Source organism: Condylura cristata, unplaced genomic scaffold (assembly GCF_000260355.1).
Source record: "Condylura cristata isolate star-nosed mole 26May11 unplaced genomic scaffold, ConCri1.0 scaffold00017, whole genome shotgun sequence".
In the NCBI taxonomy this organism is placed as follows: domain Eukaryota; kingdom Metazoa; phylum Chordata; class Mammalia; order Eulipotyphla; family Talpidae; genus Condylura; species Condylura cristata.
In genome coordinates this window covers 14,443,079-14,452,958 of record NW_004567118.1, presented here as the reverse complement: position 1 = coordinate 14,452,958, position 9,880 = coordinate 14,443,079, and the positions used below count along the sequence as shown (strand labels likewise).

At 32.1% G+C, this 9,880-nt stretch overlaps 1 pseudogene; it reads right to left on the bottom strand.

Annotated features, from left to right (window-relative positions):
- LOC101637225 overlaps positions 1-6,308 on the bottom strand; it is a 17,038-nt pseudogene extending 10,730 nt beyond the window's left edge.
- Positions 6,309-9,880: the final 3,572 nt, after the last annotated feature.

The window sequence follows — 9,880 nt, the reverse complement described above, 5'->3', positions numbered from 1 at the left end:
AACAAAACCCAAAGATGTAGATTTAGACAGGTACTTCCCAAAAGAGGATGCCAAATTGCCAATCAACCCAAAGAAAGCTTATTAGCAGTCATGGAAATACATGTTAAAAATACATACCCACCAGAAATGGCTAAAATGAAAAGAATGGCAATGTTAAGTGAGGTAAGGACGTGGAACAACTGGAACTGTCATTTATTACTAGTGGGAATGGAAATAGAATCACTTTCGAAAACTGTATTCACTGAAACGGAACATTGACATAACTTAAAAACTAGCAAATCCTTACCTATGTACATATCCAACTGAAATACAAACATGTATACTACAGGTTGTAAGAATGATGTCTATTGATGGATGAATTGATAAAGAAAATGCAGTATATATATATATATATATATATATACACACACACACACACACACACACAATGATACATTATTCAGCCTTTAAGAAAATGGAAATCCTGCCATTTGCAATGACAAAGATGACACTGGAGGACAAACTTAGAAATAAGTTCTAGAGACCTAATGTACAGTTACACTAGTGTGTAATATTGTATTGAAATTAATAAGAGAGTAGATCTTAATTGTCTTACCACATGAAAAAATTATTAACCATGTGACATGATGGATATCTTAATTGGGTTAATTGTGGTAACATGTCACAATGTATATGTATGTCAAAACTTCATGTTATATATCTTACATATATACAATTTTTATTTTTCAATTACACTTCAATAAAGCTGAAAGAATGTGTTATAAATCTAAATGACAATAGTAAAACAACAAAACTGCTAGAATTTTTAAGTGCGTATTTTTACTCTTAAACACTATAGGAAAAATTCTTGCAGTCCTTATTAAGAATGAACATTTTCAGGCTCTGCCTGGTGGCGCCATCGGTTAAAACACAGCACTGTGAAACTAGCAGCAGCCGCTTAACACAAGTTTGATCCCTGAGCAGTGAGCTGACCCACATGGCACAGCAGACCTCTCCTGACCCGCCCGCTGCTCCCCTCAGCAGTGTACTTCATTGGTCTGCCTGTTCTGCTCCCCACTCTGTCTCTGGTGAATCCTTTCACTGCCCTCCACCTCTGGTTTGTACCCCAGTTCTGTATGCATACTAAATAAATCTTTTTTAAAAATGGACATTTTCATTCTTAAACACTACAGGAATAAGTTTTGTTGTCCTTATTAATTTATTTATTAAAATGATTGATAATAACTCATTCCTAATATATTTGCATTGTATGAGTTTGAAAGGATTCAGTTTTTTTATAAAATATAAATCATAAATATTCTTCACTAAAATTCACTGATCAAGAAATATAAAGTAGAGCCATCTAAATCTGCCTAGTTAGAACTTTCAAATCAGATTATAAAGCTAAATCCACCTGAACCTCAATGGGTGAGGATTTCATTGTAAGACTGCAATAATTTCATATGTAGCCAAATCTCAGCTCTAGCAGCAGACAGATTACAAAGATGTTCTGGAGATCAGTGAGAAGCACATTTTGCTAAACCAATTATGATGAAATTGTTTGTTTCTCTATAACTGCCAATTTCATGCATCTCATAGCCATCAAATTTACTTAATAATAACATAATAGATATTGAATAAGAAACGTCACTATATTTCTTTTGGTAAATCAAATAGATGACTATTTTATAAATAAACTTCTGTAGGTCAACAAAAATGATTTTAAGAAAAAGATGTCAAAGAGAAAATGTAGGTTTATAAGTATATTATTTAAAATTATACTTTCATGATTATTTTTGGCTTATATTTGTCTTTGCTACTTTATAGGAAATTATCATTCAAGTATTATATTTAATCTTTTTCAACCTGTGTGCCATCACATCAATAAAAATATATGGTACAAAATAGCAAGACAGAATGAGGCTTACACATTTCTCACTTTTAGCCTATGAATACTGAATGGTTTTCTATAAAATATACACAATGAAACAGTTTAATAAATGTATAATGTATCCCTCAGCATAAAATGCTGTTCTATACAAGAAGAGTTCATAATGAGCTTTTTCTAATACTGCTCTTTATAGTGTGTTTGCATAGTAATAAGGCCCAATCTGTTAGAAAACAAGTAAAGGACAAACTAATAAGGTCATCATTTTGGTTTAATAGTGCTTAATGCAGTTTTAGCAATCTGCTCAAGACAAAAGGTGACCACTCGGACATAGCCAATTATGCATTTGTGTGGCAGATGAAATCTTTAATGATGGATCTGATTAACATTCAATAATAAACATGCAGGCTGAGAAAATGAAAAAGCTACCTCCTGCAAACATCAACTAAGGCTTTGGTCAGATTGAGGTCAGACTGGTATTCCAGAAAGGCGCTTTAAGATAAAAGTTTATCAAATGTGTTACCATGGATCTCCCTAAAAAACCCACAAAATCCCTATTACACAAAGACCACCTTTATAGCCCCTGACTTGTCTGATCAGTTAAGAAAATAATAGACCAAACTTTTCTCTGAGTTGCATGTACTTGATCTTTTTTTTAGCAAAGTTTAAAGTCACTTGTTCTCCTAAAACTGAAGACATGATATGGTCATGCCATAGGCAATTTAACAGTTTCGTTGCTTAAGTTTTCCTACCAAAGAATCTTTGTGAGCAACTTAAAGGAATTCTGACTTACTCATGATATAAGTATGTCATACAATGCCTTGCATCCAATGGGTCTTGATTATTGTTTTTTATCTAAATAAGCCTAATCAATGTATGTGGGAATGGTTAGATGAAAATATTACAACTTTTATTTGAAGAATAGCACATATACAGAAAAGTATGCAAATAATAAGAACCCAGTGGATTTTTAAAAAATAATATAATTTATTTTTACATAATTTTGTACATTTTTTTTTCATCTCAATTGTAATCTCTGTGGGTTTCCCATCACCAAGTCACCCATGTGCCATCATCATAGTCCAGCACACTTCCCTACCCCCACTGTTTTTGATCCCATTCCCCACTCCACTCCCATAAAATGTCTCTGGTATATAGCTATTCATTATTATTATTTTCTCGCCTGGTCCATTATATACTCCTGCTATGAGCAAAACCATCTGGTATTACTCTTTTTATTTCTGGCTTATCCCCCTAAGTATGATCTTTTCCAGCTCCATCCATGTTGCTGTAAAAGACATGTGTTTATTTTTTTGGTTGTTGAGTAATATTCCATTGTGTATATGTACCACATCTTTTTTATCCAGTCATCTACTTTTGGGCATTTGGGCTGCTTCCATGTCTTTCCAACTGTAAATAAAGCAGCAATAAACATGGGAGTGCAGGTATCTTTTTCAATCAGTTTTTTTTGTGTCTTTTGCCAAAGTAGATACCTAGGAGTGGGGTTGCTGAGAACCCAGTGAATTTTACAAAGTACATGCACTAACTAGTAACCAGATAAAAAGGTAACATCAAGAAACAACATCTTAGTTACTAGATTTCTTTCTGCGCCTCACTAAGCTGATTTTTAAAAACATGCGCACACACACACACACACACACACATTCAATTTTATTAGATACTGTGAAAAAGCTTCCAAAATGGCTATACTAATTCTATTCCTATCAATGGTACAATGAGAATTCTGGCTTTTCTATACTCTCACCAATTTTTAGCACTTTGTTTTCATTTTAGTAATCTGGTAAATGTATAGCAATAGTGCATTGTCGTTTCAACTTGCATTTCTCTGGTGACTAGTAAAGTACTATGTGTTCATATGTTTACTAGCTATTTGAATACCCTCTTTTTATGAAGAGGGTATTTTACCCTCATTTTATAATGTCTCCTGAAAATGACTGTATTAACTAATGGAAATAAAATTTGAGTTTTTATTCTATTTTTAAAATAGAGGGAATTTGAAGTACATTAATATATTTGAGCTTATAATAAAAATTACTGCAAAGTAAGATATCAAATGTTTATCCTGACTTTCCTATTTAAACTGTACCTCTGAGTAACCAAACAGAAAAGAGGAAGACAAAACTGAGTATCACTACTTTGTGAATCCAACGAATTAATGGCTCTAAGTACTGAACATAAATAGTTGTTAATAGAGATACATAGACATACACATCTTGATGGAAGAACACACTACCAATTAAAAAGTCTGTCAAACTCAATTCTGAATCTAGACAAGTCTTTAAGTACAACTACCAAATAATGGAAAATGCAGAGGCCATCAAAACTTGCTAAATGATACCATAAAGCTATTACACATAGTTAGATCCAGATTGCAAAAAAATCTATGGTACAAATAACTTGAGTGCCTTTTCTCAAACAAATAACTACAAGAAAAACAACAGAAGAGGAATTTAGATCAGATTGAAAGACACTTAAAGACAACAACTGACCCAGCAACCCCACTCCTAGGTATCTACCCAAAAGACACAAAAACATTGATTCAAAAAGACACCTGTACCCCCATATTTATTGCTGCTTTACAATAGGAAAGACATGGAATCAACCCAAAAGCCCAAAAAGTAGATGACTGGATTAAAAAGATGTGGCATATATACACAATGGAGTATTACTCAGCAACCAAAAAAGACAAACACATGCCTTTTGCAGCAACATGGATGGAGCTGGAAGGGATCATGCTTAGTAAAATATGCCAGAAAGAAAAAGAAAAATACCAGATGGTTTCACTCATAGCAAGAGTATAAAGGACCAGGAAAAAAATTAGTAATAATGAATAACTATATACCATAGACATTTTATGGGGGTGAAATAGGATCAAAAAAGGGGGAAGTGGGGAAGCGCACTGGACTATGGTGATGGCACACGGGTGATTTGGTGATGGGAAGCCCATGGGGGATTACAAATGAGATGGAAAAAGGGACAAAATGATGTAAAAATAAACTATTATAATAAAAAAAGATCAATCATTCTTAATTTACATATAATACTAGGGTTTTAATTCAAATAAAAAAACCTTAAAATTCTATAATAAATATGAAAAGACAATTTTTAGTTATGGTGACATTGCTTGTGCTAGGCCAGCCCTCCTGCACATAACAATTATGAATTCTAGATAAAATATTTAAAAACAAGAAACTTTTGAGATATTAATGATCCAAATCAGAAATAACAATATTAAGGTGTCTTCTAAAGAATCTAGAAGCTTATAAAGATAAATTCTAAGGATAACAAGAAAAATTTCCAAAGCTTTAATTAAATATTACTGGAGAGAGTGAATTATAACATAGAGCATTTAAAATCTTTATCTAGCACTAATTTTTTCTTTCATTTATATATGTATACAAGCCAAACTGGGAGGTATGAAAGAAAGGTTTTATCACTTTTCTTTTTCTATAGATATACACAGAATTAAAAGCTAAAACATTGTTCAGTGTGTATTTTTGAAGATGAGGAAGAAAAGGAGTGTTAAAAACAAGTCGGAGAAAATGTATTTTATGGCACATACTAATCAAAACAATAACTAAAAAAAAAACTTCCTTAAACTGATCATTAATGATATATTTGGGTTAAAAATGTTAACATCTACGGAACAAATTTCATTTTCATCAGTAAGACTGTCAAAATGCCTATAAAAATCACCTACAGTGAAACCAGAAATAGCAGAACTAATCCTTCATTTGCACAAAGCACAGTCATTTCAGATTTTACATTCTTAAGCACTTTCAATATTTAGGAAAAAAGTCATTATATTAAAATAAGTAAAAAGTGATACCTGGATTTTGGTGTGATTTAGGTAAGATTGTAGAAGATGATAAAAATTATCTCTCAGGAACACACATCTCTACTTAATATGTATGACAAATGATGTAATTTCCTAACTCACTAAAATGTGTGATACTGATGGATATGATATGGCATAACTTAAAAAAAATCGTATTTGAAGGCTAATTCCCAATGGCTCCAGCCAAAATCAAGTTCTGCTTACCCCCTGTCTAAACTTCTTATCAGCAAGACAATGGAACAAACCTTTGTTACAAAACCTTTATTACATTTCCAAGTGGGAAGAGTAAATTAAAAAAATAAAACATAATTCTGTCAGAACTTTTCAAAGTTCCCACACTGCCAATTTTACCGTTCTTGGAAGAAAGACAAGGTCTATTTTTTTCCCACAGAGAAATATTAATTGTAAGGCATAATTCACCAGCCCACAAAGGAATAGTACTTAACTGTGCTCTTCCTGTGAGTATTCAATTAACTGTGTGCTTATAAATGGCATTTCCTCTGAATGTGTATAGAAACTCACCTTATAAAATCCACAGCAGCAGTGCATTTCTGTTGCTAAGGGAATATGATACTTTTTCATGATGTTAGAAGTAGAACATTATAGTTTAAAATTTTCATAAGCCTGAAATAGATAAAAGTTTCTAAGTTCTAATTATGTTTAATGCTGGGATAATGAGTAAACCTGTACTTTTTTTTTTTAATAAGCAAAGGCTAATTTTAGAGAAATATAAATAGAAATAATTAGCATTATGAACATGAACATTATAATTATCATTGCTTGACTCTGATATCATACCAGGCACTGTTCTAACTGGTTTATAAGAATTAACTCATTTAATCTTCATAATAACCCTATTGGCTAGGTACTCCTATTTCCCCAGTTTTGCACAAAAATAAACAAAAGCACAGGAAAGTTAAGTTACTTGTTCTAGGTCATAGAACTAATAAAGAAGCAGAAGTAGAATTTGATATCCAATCAGTCTCACTGAAAGCTTTTCAGTCTCACTGAAAAGTTCATGTTCTTACATACCACTTTATATTATACTAAGAAAACATTTTTTAAAAATCTTACTATGTTTAGTTACTTGGGATCTGACTTTTAAAAAAAAACCACATTATTCATAGTTCGTTAAGAATGTACCTAGACTTTGTTTGCTAAAAGTATTACCATCCTCTGATGGAACTGTATTTATAAACAAGGTATTTATATTATTATCATAATTTTGAATCTCTTGGTTTAGAGATATGCTCTAGCAGTTTAAAATGAGTTGGAAATCCGATCCTTATTCTTCAAGACTAATCTTTGGGTTATGTCTTTGTCTCTAATGTATAATTAATCCTGATTAGGCTTACATGAACAGATTAAAAATACAGAGATAAAACAGAATTACTTTAATAATGCAAGTTTTTAAAGTATAATTCACCACCCAATTGAAGTGTACCTTAAATTTTCTATGCTGTTATACTAAGTGGTTTTTTAGTTTTGGCTTTGACATAGTTTACTGTGAAACTTCCTAAAGTATTATATCTAGGCATAGTCAATTTTTAGTAGGCTATCATACTTATTTTTTTATTGAGAACACACACCTTTTTGATTATATTTATCTGTTTATAGCAATACTTCATATATCTTCATCACAATTATAGTTATGCATAAGCAGTTTCACATTTAATTTCAATGACATATATATATAAATTTACCCTTAATTTAGCAATGTTTCTAGGGTCATTTATTCAGCCCCAATTAAAGGACGGGGAATAGAGACCAACTGACACAATTTCTACTTTGTAAGTAGCTGGTTAAAGAACATTCTTTCATATTCCAGATGGTATTTAAGATAAACCTGTTTCCATGCCTACAAAAAACAAAAAACACTTCATAAATCCTGAACTTCCAGATTCAACATCTCAATTTCAATTATGAAGATCTACTGGAAAGTGGATTGGATGTTAAGGTTGGACAGTGATTTTGAAAACCATGAGTTAATGTATTTAAAGGGAATATTTTGATTTTAACAGTCATTAGTCTACAGAAAAATACAGAAGTAGGTTTTTTAAAAGAGCAATAACGTACATTTGCTAATGTCTTCTATATAAATTCATCATTTCATTTTATTCTCATAGCAACTCTATGAGGTATTATTTCACTCATTTTATAGATTAGGAAACTGAGTTTTAGGGAATATGAGTTAATATTAGTTAAAAACTAGTAGACTGGGATTTAATATGTTCACATCTAAAGTTCATGTTCTGGACCATTTTGCTTGCTTCCATGGCTAAGAATCAAATTTTTTTTTCCAAAAGAAAAATGCAATTCTTTACTTGCAAAATAAACTATGTAAAACTGAAAGCACTATTAACAAATCTCCATATTCTAATATAAGAAAATCTGTTTACATTAGGTCAAATATAAAGATATCTTTCAAAATTTTAACACCAGGTAGTTTTAAAAGAGAAATTTGATGATTATGAGAATGCAGTATTTCTCACAATAGACTGCAATGGAAATTACATGCAACAAATGACTACATTGAAAAAATTTTCAAAGATGCCAATATTTCCTCAGCATTTAGAAATAACAAAGTAATTGTGCTCAAGCTTCTATACATCTGTGGGAAGAGCATTGCTCCCTTTACAGTATATTCATCACAACAATAGCATTACTTTTATGTATCTGCTTTCAGGTTCTCTGTAATGTTTCTCTATATTCTTCAGTTGAACAATGCACCAAATACAACTCAAATATGCAAGGAAAATCTTCTTTATGTTGGGCTGTCCTTTGTATAAAGTGAGTAAAACTCTAACTTTTCATGAGGAAGGGAGAACACCAGGTAAGGAATGAGCACTTGCTATCTTTTGTAGGGATTAATGGTAACTATGAAACAGAGGCATTCCGTTGAGGCAAGATAAAAGACCAAGAGAGGCCCTTTCTTATATACACCACTCTCCCAATCTCTTTTGGGACTCAATTACATTGTGCCTAGAAGTCACTATAAAAAGAAGAGAGGAAACTCACAATGAGGTGGCACTGGAAGATGTAGTTAAGAAAAAAATTAGCTACATAGCCTTTCACTGTAAGGGTATACAGTTAAATGGGGTGAATTCATGTGATGTTACTGTATCTGCCCAAACCTATAGTCTTCACACTTCTGTATTGCATCAAGTTATAAAATTAACAACACATTTTCATATTTTGATAAATGGGTACATTCCTACAAGAATTTCCAATTCCAGAAAAATTATTGAAATTGGTCAAAGCTGCAAAGTACTAACATTATTAGAATCGTATGATCTGTCCATATGTTTCTACAGACATTTGTAACCAAAGTAAACATTCAGAATTGTCATGATTAGCCTAGCCCACCTTGGAAGGAGTAGCAGCAAGGAAAACCCCAAATTATAGTTTTATAATTGTGTCGTTTATTCCTAATATTGGATAAATAGATATTATTATAAAGCTTGCTGCCCTCAGATTTTAGATGGGTAGAAAAGACTGTAAATGATTCATTGGTACTGAAAATAGATAAATGATAGATGCTAGGTTATATGATGTGATCATTTACATTTCTCCATAGCCACACAACTTCTAGAAATGAGTGGAGTTTAAGATTATTTCTGGGTGATTGCAGGGCTGGGACAAATCATAACATATGGCCTAGTCCCTTCTAGCCCACATTAAAAAAAAGTATTAGGATAAAAATGAACATGATGAGCAGCCTTGAAAGTGGCTGTAAAATTGAGAAAGCACATTAGGCAACCGAAGAATGAGGTATGCAAAAGAAAAAGGACTTGGGTTTATGAGTCATTTGTTATTTAAGTAACCATCCCATTGTTTTTTATGAACAGCTGGTAGGATCCAATCTCTTTTATCCTGCAGGTTGTTTCATGAGTTACTGCCCATCTTTACCCAAGCCAAGACTGCCAAAGCATGACATCTGGATTTGTGCCTTGGGAATGTCTTGTTTGGGTTCAATATCAGACACAGAGAGATCAATGCGTCATCTGTTCCAATGTGACATTTCTTATTTACATACTTCTCCATTTTGAACAAAATGAGTTTGAGGTTCTGCTTCATTCTTTCTTCCATAAAAAGTGCTTTGAAAGTACTTTTCATTTCATAGTTCACAAGAAAATGAAAAAGTTGTCCTATTT